The sequence below is a fragment of the Serinus canaria genome, chromosome 4A (assembly GCF_022539315.1).
Source record: "Serinus canaria isolate serCan28SL12 chromosome 4A, serCan2020, whole genome shotgun sequence".
Lineage (NCBI taxonomy): Eukaryota > Metazoa > Chordata > Aves > Passeriformes > Fringillidae > Serinus > Serinus canaria.
Window position 1 is genome coordinate 6,720,591 of NC_066318.1, and position 17,667 is coordinate 6,738,257.

Here is a 17,667-nt window from a genome sequence, read left to right on the forward strand (position 1 = left end):
CAAGCAGTGCTGCTAAAAGGAACCAGCTGCTTCTGCATATTGCAGGTCAGTCCTTGCCTGAGAGGAGGTGAAACTCCACATCTGACTGACTGCTGCAGGGCCATAGGGGACCAGACAGGCACAACTGCTGCTCTACAGCACAGGGCATTCTCCAGGTGAAGCATCATCACTGACCCTTTCACTTCATACATAAAATATTTTCCATTAAAAAATCCCTCATCTTTCAAAACTGATTGCTCTGCTTCCTGGAAGCATTTTTCCGGCTGCAAACAAACAGTTAAACACATGTAGTTGTCTCCCATGTTAATTCTCCTTGGTATCACTTACAGCTGATATCCTTTCAGTGCATGAAACCACAAAGGCAAAGTAAGTGAAAGCATAGAAGAATCAGGGCTCAGATGGTAAAACCTTCTAAAATGAAAGAGTAAAAGTTTTCTTATGGTTGAGAATGGCCCTGTTATCTCTCAGGAAGGCAGCAAACTTTCCTCTCTGAAAAACAGGTAAGTAGGTAACACCAAGTGAGGCAGTCTGGCACAAATGTGCTCAAGAAGAAGCTCTACAACATATTGCCATATACTGAGAGAAACATATAAGCTCCATTACTCTTGTTAATTCTGCAGCAAAATTATTTTTCCAAATCTTCCCCAAACCAGATGTGGAAATATTTAGCTACCTCTGCACTCCTTCAGGCTCAAGACTGAACTAAGTATTTTGAAGCAGATGGGAGGCAGAGGGAGATGGAAACCATGACTGCTTTCAGTGAAACTCATGGATTTCCCAATTCATGGTATCATTTACTGACATCATGAAACTAATTTGGGCTTTTTCTCCTGTCTCTTTACAGTTAGGTATTTTCACCAAGAGGATGAAATTTCTCTTTCTTGCAAACAAAATTGCATTTCTTTCCAGCAAGGGGTACAGAAATGTAGATTTTTTTTTTTCCCAGAAGAAAAATTGAGAATTAATTAATTTTTTATAAGAATACTTTGTTAGATGTAGTCAGTGCAAAATACTAAACTAAAAGGCAGCAGCTTCAATAGCCTGTCTCATCACTGACTCCCCCAAATCACAAATCAGTCTGAAAAACAAAAGGGAGGTCACCTTGCTTTCCTCCTCGGCACCCCCTGTGAGTCATACAGCTCTTCTCTGCTGGGTTTCTGTGTCTCCTGCCCCCTTGGTGTGCTCCCATGAAGCTGGGACACTCAGGACCATCCAATGCACATGTCTGCTGGGGTGATGGGCTTCTTGGGAAGGGCTGAGCTGATCCTGGAAGCTGATGACTGCCATGCAGCCATGGGTCTCCCACCACTCTCCTGGGCTGCAGCCAGGGCACAGCAACAGGAGCTGCCCCACAAGACACTCTCTGTGCCCCCTCCATTAAAAGACATTAATTCTTTTTTGCAGTTTTCAGCACCTACTGAAATAAATAATGTTGGGCAGACATAATTACACAAGTTTCAAGCTGTGCAGCTCTCAGGGTGGGTGGGGATTCTGCTGTGCAGAGTGTTTGGATGTACACGTGCATTCCTGCAGGGAGCTCTGCTCTGTCCCTTCACACCTGGTCGAGTTCCCCCCAGCAGCATCATTCCCAGCAGGGCAGGCTTTGGGGCTGGCATGGGGCCTGATCCTGCACCCCATCCTCAGGGCAGCCTGGAGGCACTGCCCGCTCACTGCCTGCACATCCTCCCCTGTTCCCCATGAGAGCTTTATCACACCCACTAAACTTGACATTTCATAAAGGAGAAAAATTAATGAAAGACGAGCAGAGAGAAGTACTAATTTAGGAAAAGCACTAATTAGACATATTCTGGGTGGTCTCATTTTGGCATTCTGCCTTTTGGGCTAGACTGGTTTTGCTGCCGCTTCCCTTTCTCACACTTCTCCTCTCTCACCTTTCCCAGCACCTACAGCCATCCCTGCAGGGGATTTCTGGGGTGTTGGGGCCTGGTGTCTGGGGGTCACAAGGCACTGCTGGTTGCCCCTTGATTGGGTGCAGGACTTTCCTTCATCTCCCCAGGCTGTTGCATCCTTCCCCAGCATACAGTACTCTGGACACCTGCACTGTCACAGAAGCCAGGGCAGGTCACAGGTACAGACACACCAAGGCATGGGAAACCCCAGGGATAACTGCAGCTTTCAAGAGACAATGTCCAGTGATGATATGAAACAGACACAAAAGGACACACACATATTTAAAAATACTACTTCTTTCTCTACAAATAATGCTACAGTTTGTATTTTCAATGGCGAGGATAAAGGTCTTAACAGAATTCACTGGAATTGGGCCAGATGTGGCAGCTAAGTGCCCAGTATTCTGTCCCAAAAGACAAAATTGTATGAGAATTTGCAAAGCAGTGTGTGGTGCAGTCACTCTCCAGTCAGGCTTTGGCCTCCTGCTCACACATCTCTTTGCACCCAAGACAATATGAGAAATACAATTTAAAGCCTGTTTCGATGCTGCTTCTGCACTTTGAGTTGCTGAATTGATTCCTGGAGCAAACCTGCAGTACTGCACAGAAAGTCAAATTTGCATGGCTTTAAATCCCATATTTATCCCCAAAGTCTCCATGCTAGTTGGAGGCACCATGAGATAAAAAGCATTTAAAAGAAAGGAAGATGTGAACAAAGTGCCTCCCTGTGAGCTCTGCCAGCATTGATGGGAGGGTATGAGCAACAATTCTTCATCCTGCTCCTAAGAGTGAAAAACACTCTGTTGTACAGCAGGTGCAACTCAAGGTAATTGAGTAATTAAAAAAACCTGAGCAATTTAGGGTAAAAAGCCTGTATAAAGGTATATTGTGCCCTGGCCATATAGAAACTTAATTAATGTATATCCCCAGGAGCAATGCTTGTCTTCCTGTTACAACTCTGCTAATAGGATGACTGGAGCACAGCCAAGCTGCACACCCAGTGCCATGATTTCCTTCCCCCCCTGGAACACTGCACAAGCAGCTGGGATCAGCACAAAATGGTTATACCAGCTCAAAAAAGCCTTATTAGAAAGCAACACCTCACTTCAGAAAAACATCAGTTTCCAGGAGTGTCGTCAACAAACCCCAGGATTTTCAAAAGCAACCAAAATCTCTGTGGGAGCTGGGTCCCTCAAAAGCCCCCTGAGATAAACTTTCCCTAGGCAGGGTCCAAGAGCCACCAAAGCAAATGGTCTTGGGCTGGAGAGCCATAGAGCTGCATGACACTTCCCAAAGCCTTCCCATTCCATCCCAGGGTGGGAAAGCAGGGAAACACCAGCAGTCAGAGAGCTCGGGACTGGTGTGCCAGGCTCTCCCCAGTATTTGGACTCTTGCTCCTGTCCTGCATGAGCCCAGCCCACCTCTCTGAAATGCACAGCTTCACTGGGTTTTCTCTGGACTATTCTAGGAGCTAGCCTTTAGGAATTAATACATTTTCCAGGTAAAAAGCTAGGAGCCAGACAAGATTTCCTAGGAGGAGGGCTAAGGGTTGTCTAAAGACAACCAGTAACCCACCATTTCAGACTCCCTGCATGTCTAAAGAGTTCCTCCTGCAGCTATTGCCTTGAATTGTACAAAATGGCTCTTGGATAGTATAATTTAAGACTATGTGTCATATGGCAGAGGTCCATGGGATGGTCACGGAGCACAATACATAAAATGTTCATCTAGAAATATCAGTTTTCCTACAGTATCAGCATAACAATAACTTTTGCAACTGTCTGATGTTGGGACTGGTTTGTATTGCAAATGTCCTTGTCTAATCTACAGCTCTGTATTAAATAACACATTATCCTATCATGACATTTGTCTTTGCCAAGAGAGTACAATATTTATATGTACATGCCCACAGCACTGTATTTCTGACAGAATACTGTATCAATGACAAATCACAGGTTTGGTAACACAAGTCAGAAAAAGTTTTAAGTGTGCTGGCATTGGGGAAGTCAGAGGAGCTTGTTTACATACAGAACAATCACAGGAACAGACAAAATTATTGTGTGCTGATAAATATTGATCTTCAAAATTGTAAACACTTTTGCATGCAGAAGCTGGAGAGCTGCTGTAACAGATAATTGCTCAATGTTGTTTAAAATCAAAATGCAAAAATTGCTTTCAAGATGTGAGCAGCTCTTCACTCATGAGTTGGGACTTCTTCTGCTGATGGCATTTGCTCAAGGGCAGAGTCAGCAGACATCCCCACAGCCAACAGGCTGGTGGTCATCTCACAAAGACAACATTTTTGCCAGAGAGAAAAAAGTCAGAAGTGCTTCAGCCCTTTCTGGAGTGACCTTGATGTGCAACTTCCCTCCCACCCCTTTGACCTCTGCTTTTTGTATCTTGCCTCTGTCCCCTCTCAGACTCCATGAGAAAACCTGTGCAGTGATTTTGGGATGTGATCCTGCAGCAGCACCTTATCCCCTGCCCTCCTTTCCACGCTTGCTGTAGTTGATGCATCCATGGGGAGAGCTCAAAAAAGGGCAAGAAATAGACAAGAAAATGGCTTTGAGCTGAGCCCAGACTCTGAACAGCCAGGTCACAGCAGCAGTGCAAAGGGCTTGCCTGGGACAGGCTGGAATATCTCACTCTTCCCCACCCTGAGTTTAGTTAGAATGTTTTACAGGCAGTTTTCTGTTGAGATGTCGGCCGTGCTATCAACCCACCCCCTCCCCTGCACATAATCAAAATATTTTGATAACCAAAAAATGTCAGGCAATACAGCACATTTTGCAGTAAATAAATACAGCAAATAACTGCAAAGGCAAGGAGGGGAGGACTGGGGAGCTGGTGCCTCTGCTGAAGGTTTCCATCTCCAAACAACAAAAAGATCCTTTGTAATTAGTGTTTCAATAAAAACCAGATCTTTTCTACAAAAATAACCCCACTCTAGTGAAAGAAAGGAGGCTGATGGGAGGGAATGTCATGCTGTTGGTTCATACCTCAAGAGCAGAGCACAGGCCTGGCACAGCCATGTGTGGGCCCGGCAAGGCCCAGCAGGGCCCGGCAAGGCCCGGCCGCTCCTCACGCCAGACAAGGAGCGATTCCATGATCCTCGGCACTCACCAGATACGTGTGACAAATTGCAATGACAAGGCAGCACTGGCAGGCTGGATGGCAGGCAGTGAAATCCCTGTCCAGACAGTGCTATGCTCCGGGCACTCTTTGAGCCAAGGCAAGGCTGGAGATGCTGCCAAAACCCCATCGGCATGGCCGCCATGCCCTTGTTCCATACTGCAGAGTGGCTGAGGTGGCTGCAAGCACTGAGGGCGCCCAGGAAGCCAAGGCTGGGACTGTCACACCACACGCAGAGCTGGGGGAATTGCAGAACGCCAGGGCTGGTGCACAAGGGCAGATGAAGGAGACATGGAAAGAAACCAAGCGCTAACCCACTGTTCAGTCTGATCACAAGGGACTGAAAGGTTGGAGGAAGGGCTAGTGCAGAAGTCAGAGCTCAGGGATGGGCAGTTTACTGTGCTAGAGGGGTAATGCAATAAATAAAAGACCCTGGTCCCCATTCTGCACACCAGGAACCCCAGTTCTGTTCATTGGGAAACACAAAATGCTGTGGCTGTACCCACACCTGGTCCTTTCCACTGTCCCAGGCACCCCAGGCTGCCCACCTGCACCCCCTGTGCCCTGCACAGCCCCTGCAGACACAGGGACCCCCTTGCCCATGCTAAGCCCAGTGCTGGAACGCAGTCAGGGGCTGGCTAGACACTCCTCCAGAAGCAGCACAGTTTATTAGCCCAGCAGCAGTGGAAAGTTTCCAGGCTGGGCAGGATCTTCCAGCAGTGAGGCAGTCAAAGACTAGGGGCTGCCCAAGGCTCTTGCTGCAACAGGAAAGCAAGGGCAGCATGGCAGCACAGCTCTCAGACCCCAGGGGCTGCTTTTGAAGAGGCGTTTCTCTTCAGCTGTTTGTCCCCTCCAATGTCACTTGTCCCACCAACAGCCCTCCTCAAAGGGCACGTAACCTCCAAGTTTTTTTCTTTATTCTCCTTGCACTCACAGAAGCAAATGCAAGCCCAGCATTTGGGCTTGTGCTGGGCAAACAAAATTGGTCTCCTCAAAGAGTTTCTTGCCTTTACCAACAGCCTGCAGCACAGAAGGAGTGGCCACAGCTCACCCCTGTGACAGGGAACAGAAGCGTATCAGCAGGCCACATTTCAGATGTGTGGTGGGGGATGTTTATTTTTTTAACCAGTTCCATGGCTGCCACCTCCGCAAGGGCATCACATTCTGAGTGTCTGACAAGCCCCAGCCTGTCTGGGTGTCTGTATCCTGAGGCAAGAGAAAACCAGAGAGCCTCAGAGCATCTCCATATTCCCTGGAATGGGACAGAGATGCCCAGAGAAGCAGGGGACAGTGACAAACAGGACCCAGGCAGGGCCCCCACAGGTGTGCCCGTGGGAGGGCAAGCAGCAAACAGCTCTTCTGGGGTATTTTGGGCTTTTTGCTTTCAGCCCCAGTGATCCGTGGGGTGCATCTCTGCTTGGTGGCAGCAACCGTACAGCATCCATCTGCAAAACCACCCCAGCACGCAGAACCCCTGGCCCTCCCCCCGGTCTCTGTGAGCAGCATTCATTCCTCGCTCTCGCTGTAGATCCGGCATGCCGAGTCCTTTCTCCCCAAGAGTATTCTCCCTTTACAAAGCAAGATCATAAAGCGGTGACATAATCCAAGCTTGGCAAACACTTTTGCTGATGTTAAGCCAGTGCCTTTCGTGGTTCTCACTGCAGCTTTTGAGGCCATGATACACATGGCGCAACCAGCTGATTAAATGTGCAGGAGCCTCCCAAGATACCATTTCATCCGAAACGCTGACATTTATATTTGACTTCCAATAAGTGTGGGGCGCTTTTTTTTTAAATTTTTAATTAGTTCTCACAAGGGTGGGAGTCAGACAAAACTACACAATGAAGTTCTCCGTAGAATAGGTATGATTCAACCAGATGACTTCTGGCCAGACTTCCTAACCCATCTACCTTGCAGAAGAGCCTCGAAGCCAAATTAATTAGAGGCCACCCACAAGTAGATGTGATTCTGTGTAGGTGAATCTCTTTGCCCATTCATTCCCTACCACATCTGCTGAGATCTCAACATTCATGCTAAGGGTGAGTGGGAGGGCTCTGGTGCTAAATAAATGACTCGATTCGTTTCGTTTTGGCACCAAGACTTAGCCAGCCAGTGAGGCCGAGTAGTAAACAATAGTAATGTGGAAAAAAAGTTAAAAAAAAAAAAAGGCAGCATATAAGATGCCTCAATGAAGAGGTGTGATTGTTGGCAAAATGTGTCCCATTTGAGTTTATGGGATGTACAGAGTCTTTTTATTAGGGATACTTTTTGCTATTAGTGTAATAAAAAAGGACCAATTGTTTCTGCCATCTGAGAAAACTCTTGGTGGAACAGGCATAAATCCAGGAATAATTAAGAAAATAATAGTGCACACCCAACAAGAAAAACATTATTTGTTTAAAGATGAAGTCCCTCTAGAATACTTGGTAGTGATTGTGTTTCTTTCAAAAGAGGGGGAAAAACCCTTCTAAATGAAAAGCAGCAGCCATCAGCTCATCTCTAAGATCTCGAGTGGAAAAAGCGTGGGGCTGTAATCCCCCTCAGTGGTGAGGCTTTTCCGTTTTCATCGCTCTTATCAGCCTTTGCAAGTTGCAAAATAAAAGTGGCTTTGCCCCTACATGTTTCCACCAGAGGATCAGAAGCACTTTACAAAGCAGAATTAATTGAGCTTCGCTGCTTCACCTGTGAGAACAGAGCAATTATTTAGCAACAGGGTTTGGGGTTTTTTTTGCTGTTTGGGGTGGGGGTAGAAATAAAAACTGCAGGAAGAATTCAAACCCACCAGGCCAACAAGAGACTTGGCTGCTTTAACCACTTCCAATGATGAATGTGACAAATCTGCAAGTTTCTGACCACCAGATCTGGGTTCTTTTGGAAAGGAACATTTGCCTCAGCATCACTTTTCCCAGGCCTCAGCTTGTCAGGCTCCCCACCAGCCTGACAAATCACCATTCTCCCAAAACGACTCTTCACATTTAAAAGTCTCTGGAAAACCACATCTCCAAAGAGCCCATCCTCCCTGCGAGCACATCGCGGTGCCATAGCACACTCAGGATATGCACTGTGGGCTCCAAAATCCTACTCCCACAGCTCCCGTGTGACTCTGGGCAGGTTATAAGGCTGTGCTGGCTGGATGTGGTAAAGCCTGCAGGTTGGAGAAACGCAGACTGAGAATCAGCATTTGTGGAGAACTTAGCATCACAGTAATGGGGAAAAAAGAGAATGATTTTAGTCTTGCTCTGATGTCATGTGAGTGCATGGAGAGACCCACACACTGAATAATAAGACATCAACTTTTACCCAAGCAGGGCTGGAAAAGCATCATCCATTTTCCGTCTAGGTTATAAGAGGCCATAAACTCCCGACGGAAAGGCAGCGGAACGAACTGGTTCGCACGAAGGGCGAAGCTGACCGTTCCCACCGCTCCCGCGCAGCTCTCGTGTTTTACACACATCTGTTTACTTTTTCCCTCATTGAGTTTTTTTTTCTCTGCACGCGGCTTTCGGAGGCTGCGGGGGCGCGGCGGTCCCGGCACACAGCCCCGAACCGGGGGCAGGTGAATCCTCGCCCCGGCGCTCCTCGCAGCCGCTGCCCGGCGGGCGCCGTAGCCGGGCCGTGCCAGGGCCGCGCACCGGCCGCGGGCGGTCCCGCCGCACCGCGCTCCGCTCCGATCCGATCCGATCCGATCCGCTCCGCTTCCCGCCCCGCCCCGCGCCGCGCCCGGCCCGACCCGGCCCGCCCCGGCGGGCGGCGCTGCGGCCGCCCCCGCTCCCAGCAGCCTTTGCAGCCGCCTACAATGAAATTTGCGAAGTTTTTTCGGTTTCGGCGCCATTTTCGAGTGGACTCGGAGGTGAGGAGGGAGGGCGGGCAGGGCGGCGGGGCCGGGGCGCGGCGGGGGGCAGCCGGCGCCCCCCGTGCTCCGTCCCCGCTGCGGGCGGCCCGGCCCGGCCCGGCCCGGCCCCGCGGGGGGGACACGCGGGACGGGGCGCGCTGGGGGGGGGGCTCGGCGGGACCCCCTCCCGCCGCTGCGCCGTGGGCGGGGTCGCGCCGCTCCCCGCGGGGCACGGCCGGACACGGGCCCGGCCGAAACTTTGCGAGAGGGGCGCAAAGAACTTCCAAAAACCCCCAAACAACCACCCCCAAAACTGTTAAGAAAACTTTTTTTGAGGCGGGGGGTGGGGAGCGCGGGCGCACCGGCAGCCCCCCCGGGAGGAGCCGCCCCGCGCGGCACAAAGGCGGCCCCGGGGGCTCGGGGCCGTGACGCAGCGGGCGGTGACAGCGGGGGGGACCGGGGGGCGGCGGGCGGGGCCCCCCCGGGCCGTTGGTGCGGGAGCGGCGCGCGGGGCCGGTTCCCACGTGGGTGCGGGGCGCCCCGACCACCCCCCGGGTGCCTTTTCCTCGCGTTTTTTTTTTTTTTTTCTCCATCCCCCCCACTATTAATAATTTTTAAATCTTTTTTTTCTTTTGAGCCGCGCCCGCCCCCCGCAGGTGGGGCTCGGGGTTGATTTCTTTTTTTCTTTTCTTTTTTTCTTTTTCCTTTTTTTTTTTTTCCCCTTTCCCTCTTTTTTTTAAATCGAACGCGGGGACCTGCGGGCTGCCGGTCCGGCGCGGAGTCTGCGCGCCCCCGCACGTAGAAAATAGTTTTATACGTTTAAAAAATAATGCTAGTGTAACCAAAGAATCATTCGCTGAAATAATTTAAAATATTAAAGAAAATCCAGTTGGCAGCTAGCTTTTGCTTTTTTTTCTCTTTTCCCCTCGCTGGTTGCTTGCTTTGTACAGGAAATTTGAATATCCTGGCAAGGGCCAGCTTCCCAGGGCAGCCTCGCAGCTCTCTGGGAGCTGCAGTGATGGAGCAACGTGCACAGCACTGAGGCTTTTCCCTCTGTAATTGATCCTACGTACAATATTTTTCCTGTGTCCGCATCGGGTATATAAAGACAATTTTTTTGCGTTTGGAGAGTGAGTTTTCCAAGGTTAAATCATTAATTGTTCCCCTCCAAAAAACAAATTCTGCTTGTGTGTCTTATGCGTGTTAAGTGTAGGTGAGGGACCATCTGCCAAGTTTCGTCATCTTCTGTTCTGAAGAAATCCAAAGAACTCACCGGCAACTGTGAAAGTCTGTATTTAGTTAATCGACTTTGGTGGGAAATACAGTAAAACTCAGCTGCTAATGCAGTAAACGTTTATGAAATATAAGAAGGAAGCTTTAAGTAATGCTTCATGCAGACTTAACCCAAATCTAAAAAGGAAAAAAAAATCAGTGTGCTTGTTATGTTTTGAATTATTGTTCATCTGACCAAAAAAGAAATAAGTTTTTTGTTTGGTATTTTTTCCTGTTCTTAACAAATAAACTTTATAGAAATTGGGCTTCCAGATCTGACCCTCGTTGTTTAGAACTGGATGAGATGACGATGCTAAAACTTGGAAGTAACAAAAAGCATCATACTTTTCTTCTCCTCAGCAGTGTTAAGAAAAAACTGTGGATCCTGGAATTTTACTGTGGATTTTACTGGTTTTCTGGAGTGCTGTAAGTTGAAGTCTTATCCCACAGGCCTTTCTAAGCACCAGTAGCTCCCTGTCCCACTAACACCCCGCCTCGGTAAACACAGCTGATCCTGCTGGTAACAATGTTGTGCTCGAGTTTCACCTCGAGTGAAGTTAACGAATTCATTTTTTGCATTATTTCGATCTGCCCTTTGTAGCTGCAGTTTGGTTTCGGGTGTTCGGCCCCACCTAGGAGCGTGTCGATGCCGTGTGGTTTAGCACGGGGAAGGTGCGCCGTGCTGCAGGGAAAACGTGCTGGGCTTTATCCCAGCTGTCTGCTGCCTCCCTGGCCCTTTTATGGGCAAATTACTGAGGAAAAAAGATTAATTTTGATGAAGCGCGTGAGGAACGACCCGCTCTCACATGGCTTCGACAAGAACAGGCAGGAAATATCTTTTCTGCGTTGGTTTTGTGCCCCCGGGAGTGAGTCGTGGCTGGGCAGAGCGGCGATTTTGGGTGATGGGGAGATGCGCTGTGGGTGCCGCGCAAATGAAAGTGACTTGGCTGCGTGCGGTTCCCTCTGCTCGGGCTCCTTCACAGCTCCTGCCCAGCCCCTTCTCCGCCCGCAGCCCTGCGAGGCAGTTCCTGCCGGGAACGGGAACGGCAGAGCTGGAGCCATGTGGTGGCTGTCGATCAAACACCGGCTCTGATCCCAGCTATTGGCCACATCTGTAAATATTTGGACGTGACTTTTGTTTAAACCTCGTTGTTCAAGAGGAGGCAGCAACGAAAATGTTGGGATTTTTCAGAGGCAGGCAGATATGAAGTGTTCTGCTGCTGTTATTCACACCCTTATTTTCGTTTTGTCACCATAAATTTGCCTCGCTGATGAGTGCCTGGGACCTTCAGCTGTAATGAGATGATTTACTTTAGTTTTTCTGTAAAATAATAAATGCCCTTTTTTTCAGTTGTTTTCTCATTTGTTTTAAATGAGAACAATGACTTCAGGATTTGTTTGTGCATGTCTCCTAGAAAACTGTTGGTTAGCAGAGCTGGGGTTTTTGTTTCTATTTTTTTCCTATATATAGGAAATGCTTAATATTTTCTTGTCTTTGAGCTCACCTATCCCTGAAGTGTGTGGGTCAGTAAAGGCTCTGTATGCAAATGTGTCCTGTCATAGGCTCCTTTATTTATTTCCTTTCCTTTCCCATGGCACTCCTCACATTTTTTCCCTTCTCTTTTTTTTTTGGTTAATGTCAGTGAGAAGGGATGAGGTGGTATTTTAAGGGAATCCAGTATTTCAGAGGCAATTTGTTTTAGTTTTGTGTGTGTGTTTCGGATTGGGGGGGGGATGTTTTTTACTTAATTGCCCAATATACTTTGGCAAGCAGAAGTTGCATTGTTTTATGAATTGCATTAATGATTTTCTGCATATTCAAATTCCCGAGTTATTTGGGGGATTTAATTAAACCTCTGTAGGTGGCTGGCTTACGTAGATGACAGGTAGAAGTTTCTATTTCTAGAAGGAGCTGGTGCACACACTGCAGGCATGGAGCTCTTGGCAGCAGAAGGGCTGTTGCAGTGCTTTGCATTGAGGCAGAGCTTTGGGGGTGATTCTTCTCATGTTTGGGGTTACCAGTAAGCAGGACACCCCTGTTCCTGGCTGTAGTGAGGAAGCTGAAGGTACTCCTGGGAGGCTGCCTCTGCATGGCAGTGAGAGAGGGCACTTGTGGTGTCACCACAACAGCATCAACCCACAAACAGCCTCTCTGCATCTCATCTCCTGCCCTAGGCCTGCTTTATCACCTAAACCAGCATAATTAAGATGCTTCCTTTGCTTTTGCTCTGCCAGGACCTGTAGAGTTGTTCTTGCTGCTGCTTTAGGGAGGGAGGTGCTGGCCATGCTTGTACTCAGTGGCTTTCCCACCTGCTCAGAGCTGCCCCTGGTTTTTCTGGCTGTCTCTCCTTGCTCTACAGCACCTGGGTTATGATTTGGTGTGCCTTGGGTGCCCCTGCCCAGAGTCACATTGAGCCAAGGGTGCCAGTAGCCCCAGCTGCAGGCATGGGGAGGATGGAGAGAGGAGGGATGTAGTTACTCTGCTGCATAGTCTGCATTATCTGGAGCTGAAAACTTGATTTATTTATTTTTTTCTTCCCTAATTTAAAAAATACCTGTCCGTGTGTGCTTTGGAAGGGGGCCTGCCCAACAACCTGGTCCCCCTTCCTGGAGTTTTGTCTCTCTGGCACTGCCTCTCAAACCCTTTCTGTTGTTGCTTTGTAGCTCCCACTGAAGCAGTTATCTCGTTCTCCAGAGAGGCTGTGCAGGAGCTGATGTGCCTGTGTTCAGAGGTGAGTTGGGAAGGTAAGCTTGTGTCCTACCTGCTCCAAAATACCTGCAGCATCTGCATCCCTTTGGGTAATGCAAGTCCCTCTGACACACATATCCTTTCTTGGGTACTGCAGGTAATACCAAGGAGAGGTTCAGGTTGACTCAAATTACCCTGTTCAACTGCAAATTTCTGATGTAAAGTTGAGTTTCCAAAGAACAAACTAAGTTTGAAAGAATCTGAAGTGGGAGATGGGATAATTCAAACATGGAACTTTTTATTGCATAAAATATTGATGCTGTCATGTCATAAACGTGCATATTTTCTCAGATACATGTTTCACTGCCTATCCCAAATTTCCAGTTGCCCAATACTTGGTGTGACTGTTGATTTTCCCTCTGTGCTGGAGGCTGGTGGAGGTAAACCCTTGCTTGAAAAATCCTCCTTACTGAAGAGAGCTCTTGCCCTTGTTGAACTAAAAAAGTCTGGTTTACATCAATATTTTATATAAATATAAAAACATTAATTAAAACCTGAACCTCAAGTGCTATCAAAATGGATTCTAAAGCTGACTGTGTTTGCTGTTGCTTTTTTCTTTTGGATTCATTTGAAGAGATGAAAGAAATAAGATTGCACAGGTATGGTCAAGTAAAACATTGTTGCAGAAGTAATTAATGGTGATATTATGTGGGGGGTGTTTTGATTTAGCTGGTACAGGCTGAACACTGGGTGCATGTTTGCTTTGCAGCAAGTAGCAGCTGCTCATTAGGGAGTTGGCCCTGGTGCTGTCAGTGTTGAGGACACTGAAGTGATGAAAATATACTTCTTTTTTGTTGGCAAATACTTGATTCAAATTTGAAATCGCTTGGCATGGGTCAGAAGAGCTTTTGAGATTCCTATTTTTAAGTTTGCTAAAGAGGCAGGGACTCGGTGGCACATTGGGCATGAGGGGATGGCACAAGAATTCGAGCCCGGGGCGTCATTTCTGACATTGTTCAGGTTTTTTTGTGATGCTGCTTTTTAAGAAAATGAATTGAAGGAAGTTGTCCCATAATTGGTGGGGTGGGGGAAGGTTGAAAGGAAATACAAAAAATATCAGTCTGTCTGCAGGCTCCTGTGCAGCCCAGGCAGGCTGGTGTGCAAGTGCCACTGGCAGCTGCCTTTTCTGCAGGGCTGCAGCCCCTCCCTGCCCTGCTCTGGTGCTTTCTGCCCTGGTACAGGCAGGGAACGTGATGAAGTTCCAGAGATCCAGATTTCTGGTCGTATAAGGCTTTTCCATTCACATAATAAATAAGCTTAATTTACTCTTTTTAAAAATAAGGATTTTTTTTTTCACCGATCTCAAAAGTCAAATTGAGCTGAATGAAAGTATTTTAAGGAAAATTGAACAGGTTTCAACTGTTGGAATATGGATTTATTTATCTGAAATGTTAACATTGTGACTTCTGGAAAATTGTTGATGTTCAGCATCACCTAAGAGGAAAGTACAAGGTAATATTTCCCCACAGACCAGTTGGAAAGTCTGGGGATTTCTGCAGGCTCTTCACAGTAGCAAAAGCAACAGATCCTCTGGATCTGAAAGTATTGTTTGCTGGGACCCAATATTAAGTGTGGTTTGGGGGAACAGTTAATTTCTGACCTTGTTTCTGAAACTGGTTTGTTTGCACTGTATAACTGCTTGTTCTCTTATAGTTTCAGACTGTCTGATAGCACCTGTGAAGGAAAAAACCCTGTCCTGTGGTGGTAATGCATGCATGTTAAATGTCTTCATTGTAGAGTGTTCTTCAGTTCTTTATATCATGGTTTAAAAAAAATTACACATATATATTCAAAATACCATTTGGAATGTCAACATTCAGTGGGCTTTGAGGAGATGTAGCAGCACATCATGGTTTGTAGGGACAAGGAGATACAGACCATTCTGGGCTGCCTCATTACCTCAAGGATAAGACAAGAAAGTGAGCTTCTGGTTATCATAGATGTGGAAGCTAACACATTCCCATGTATCTCATTAGCTCAGGTATGTGTAGACACATTCTCTTGGTGCTTGTGCTGTGCCATCCTTCACATCCCCTGGGAGCTCGTGTGTGCCCTGCAGGCAGGAAGGACTTGCAGCTCCTTTTTGTTCTCCAACATGGGCATGACCACATGCTATGCTATATCTACCCCTCAGCTATTGCTCTTTGGGCCTTTCCCTGGCAAAGGATCAGCCAAGGGACCCTTGCCCTGTGTTTGGGGCAGAGAGGGGGGGGGTCTGGAGGCCCTGGAGAGCTGTCAGCAGTGCTCTAGCAGCACGTAAATACTGGAGTTTGAGATTGCCTGTTGCTCTCCAGTATTGCATTGCTGCTTTAGTGAGGCTGGAAATTGGTCCCTGCTGCAGGGCTCTGGCTCTTGGGGTCCCTCCCTGGCACCCCCACGGTGCTTCCCATACTGCAGGGGCTCCTGGCTCCCACCCCAATAAACCACTGCGGAGGCAGCAACAACCAGGGCTTGGTGTCGTCAATGGGGAAGGGGAGGGGGCTGCACCCCAACACTGCTGCTGGGTACCCTGTGCCCCAGCCCAGGAGTGAAGGGGGCTGAGAGCTCTGCCTGCTGCCCAGGAGATGGTGCTGGGCCCTTCCCTGGGCTCTGGGGACAGGGAGGACCTGGGGCTGCACAGGGGCAGTGCTGGCCCCTGGGTGCACCCTACCTGCGAACCTGGGCAGGGGGTGTGGGGGACATTGTGGGTGCAAGGGCTGGTGGGGACCAGAGCTTCAGCTGGGTGAGAGGGAGGGATGCTCATTGTGCCTGGGCTGCTCATGGGGAAGCCTTGCTACCCAAAGCATCATCTTTTCCCAAATTTCTGCAGCTGTCCCAGTTTCTGTCAGGATACCCCAGCTCAGGCAGAGCTGACATAGGGGGGCTGCTACTGGTCAGCAGCATCTGGCACCTGGGGGCTATAGTGGAGAGAGTTTAGACCACCTGAGGATTTGCCTGCAGACCCACCACTGCAGCAGTGATTTCTGCAGAGCTGTCCTAACCCCATGATGAAAAGTTCTTCCTTTAGCATTGCACCACTTGAGGCTTCCAAACCCTCCTGGAATAGACACAAGGGCCACCACAGAGTCAGGGATGCTCCTGAGAAGGGCTGGGGTGGTGCCTGCCTGCTCAAGATTCATCTGCTATGGGGTGAATGAACTGTCAGTCCTGACAGTGACGGTGCATCGTTAACAGCCCAAACCCAGCAGCCTCCTGGTGCTGTGAATTCCAGAATGTTTGTTTTATCAGCTGTGTTCAGGAATTACTAAATCACAGCCAATAGTTGTAGGGCAGGGGAAAATCCTGTTGCTGATTTACACCTTCAGTCCCTGCTCCTGCTCTGTGCAGGAGGATCACAAATGTCGGGCATGGGGGGTGTGAAGGAGGATGAGCAGCTTCTGCCCTCAGAGGGGGCAAACTCAATGTTTGGGCACATAACCAATGCATTCTAAACCAGACACTGGTATTCTTCTACTTATAAAACGGTCCATTCCTACTCTCAACAAGCCAAGCCATTAATGGCTGAGTCCCACACTGTTTTCCTTCAGGAGAATAACTTGATGAGTGACTTGATTTACAGGGAAATCAATCAATAAAGTTGGTAATTATCTGTGCATTTATATTAATTTTGCATCAATTTTTTTAAAAGAAAGGTTTCTACTGATATTTATAGGCGGAGTGTAAGATTTAAATTTTCTTTTACTTTTTTGGTCCATTTCTGTTTTGGTCAGTTTGATTTTACTCAGCTAGAAAAAGACATTTTCACTGTGTTCACAAACTGAAGCCTCTTGCTAGAACTGCTTTCAGGCATTGGTCTCTTGCAGGATGAAAATGGGAGAGTAAAAGCACAGCAGAGTTTGTGGAGCAGCAGGCACAAATAAAACACAGAGGCTAAATGAAGGCAGTAGGATCCCAGGGGACAGGGACATGTCCCCCTGGAGTGGCTGTGCAGGTGTCAGCAGCACAGGCTGTGGCAGTGATGGATGTGCCATAACCAGCAGTGAGGGCTGAGCATGTGGGACAGGGCCCTGTGCCTGCCTGGCTCCCAGGACTTTGTGCATCCCTGCACTGCTCCAGGTAAATCAGGATATTGCCAATTATTATTAACACAGGAGGTCCAGGGGACAGACATCCAGCTGTGCTTTTCTCTCTGAGAAGCTAGGAAAGTTCCTGTCTTTTTTTTTTTTTTTTTTTTTCCCCTGAGGTGTGGAAATTTGCCTTTGATGCAAGTGGAAGTTGACTTCCCTACTGCATTTGTACACAAACCACTTGGAAAAAAAGCACCAAATGTCTTTGCAGAGCATCCCTGGGCTGACCAATCCCCCACAGACCCACACTGCAAATCTGAGGCATCTGCAGAGGGGCAGCAGCACAGGCAAGGCTGCCTGGATTAACTTGTTTGTTCGTGTAGGATAAGGCAAGATGTGGGTTTTTTGTTTATATATGAAATTTGCTGCATCAGGCATGCATGTGACCACTGTAGAGGAAAAGTCTTTGAGTTCCCTCAGTAGTTTTTGCTGTGCTTTTATAACCAAGCTGGAGCAATTCCCTGTGGAGGTAAATATGTGCAGCACATCATCACACTGCTGCATATCTGCTGGGCTTAGAAGATAGTCATTGAACAAGTTTCTACTTCACACGTTTCTACACCAATCTTCATTTTTTTTTAATTTTCCCCTGACCAAAACTCCCACCTACTCAGTCTGAGGTTCTGTTGCTCTGCTCACAGTACCAGGTACCTCCATTAGAGGTGGTGTGGGAGTCAAAGGAGGTGTTGCAGATTCCTGTAAACA

At 48.2% G+C, this 17,667-nt stretch overlaps 1 long non-coding RNA gene across 2 annotated transcripts; it reads left to right on the forward strand.

Annotated features, from left to right (window-relative positions):
* Nucleotides 1–8,799: 8,799 nt before the first annotated feature.
* Nucleotides 8,800–16,494, forward strand: LOC115484208 (uncharacterized). Of its 2 annotated transcripts, none has more exons than XR_003944949.2 (3): nucleotides 8,800–8,892; nucleotides 10,507–10,572; nucleotides 12,811–16,494. It is a non-coding gene; the product is annotated as an uncharacterized LOC115484208 (long non-coding RNA). The 2 variants fall into 2 exon arrangements; XR_003944950.2 differs by having other exon boundaries at nucleotides 8,804–8,892; nucleotides 10,510–10,572.
* The last annotated feature ends 1,173 nt before the right edge of the window (nucleotides 16,495–17,667 follow it).